This window comes from Nothoprocta perdicaria, unplaced genomic scaffold (assembly GCF_003342845.1).
Source record: "Nothoprocta perdicaria isolate Ctin4 unplaced genomic scaffold, notPer1 scaffold_142, whole genome shotgun sequence".
Taxonomy (NCBI): domain Eukaryota; kingdom Metazoa; phylum Chordata; class Aves; order Tinamiformes; family Tinamidae; genus Nothoprocta; species Nothoprocta perdicaria.
In genome coordinates this window covers 1,060,865-1,062,057 of record NW_020454561.1, presented here as the reverse complement: position 1 = coordinate 1,062,057, position 1,193 = coordinate 1,060,865, and positions in this window count along the sequence as shown.

Below are 1,193 nucleotides of genomic sequence, written 5' to 3'. Positions count from 1 at the left end.
TTTTTTTTTTTTTGGTGGGGAAAAGAAAGCCAATTTCTCAGTTCTATGCTATTTCTCAAAAAACAATATGGTATTAGAAACTATTGTCATTTTTAGATCCCGTGAGTACCCATAAGCAAAAAGCCTAGAACTCAAGAGCTATGGCATATAGTCCAAGTCTGAGAATCTTGATCTATGTAATATTGCTCTTAAATCCTGTAATCCTTTCCTACAAAACTCCCACTGGTTACAGTGAACATTCCAGTTCAAAAAAATACTGAGATCCAGCCAGATCCAAGCCAGAATTTATGCTATTCTCTAAACCAAAATTGCAGTAAAAACACTGCTGCGAGATCAGGTTTCATTAAGAGGTCAGGGAGCTTGTCCTTTCTGCTGGACTTTGCATTTTACGTATGCTAGCACGCAAACAGAATGCAGCTCATCCAAGAGGAGTACTCTACCTACCATCAGGTAGATAACAAATACACTATGCTGAATGCTCACTAACATTCAGCTTTCCACAGTACATTCTAATGTGTCATTTACTGCTACCTATCTTCAAACATGCTGAGAAGGTCCACTAAATTTACTCTTATTTATGAAAACTGTCCTCTCAACCATTTGAGAAATTCTCTGGCTAACAGAGCTATTTCAGGAATAAATAAAGGTGTGCCCTTTCATAGCACACTATGGCTTTTTGAAAGGCACTCTTACGTATTAAAGCAAGGCTCTTACAGCTTCCAAAATTATAAAGTTTTTATTCCTCCCTTGGCATTATATGGAAGCTGCTCCATGCTACTTCGCTGATGTTTCTCGGAAAGGTACTACCAGACATAAATGTAACTTATGTAATATCTACATGACTCAGAATTTTCTAAAAGAAACAATAGTTGTAACTACTTCTGTCATTTTTAGTGTTAGGGATAAAGGATTTGCTTTTGTTTTATTTTGCTTTTGTGGGTAAACATTTTTTTTTTGTTTTATTAACCTCTTATGGGAAATATTATTCTTTATTTCCTTGTTGGTAATGAGTAATAAAAATAACTTTTTATCCTCTTTTTTTCCCCTAACAAATTTATCTAAATAAAACTTATTTTAAAAAATAGATGTCTCTATCTGAAGAGAAGCCTGGTCACTATGACATAAATAGACTTATTACCTCAAAGAAACAATGTCTAAGTATTTTATTTCTGGTTATTTATAACTCTGTGCAC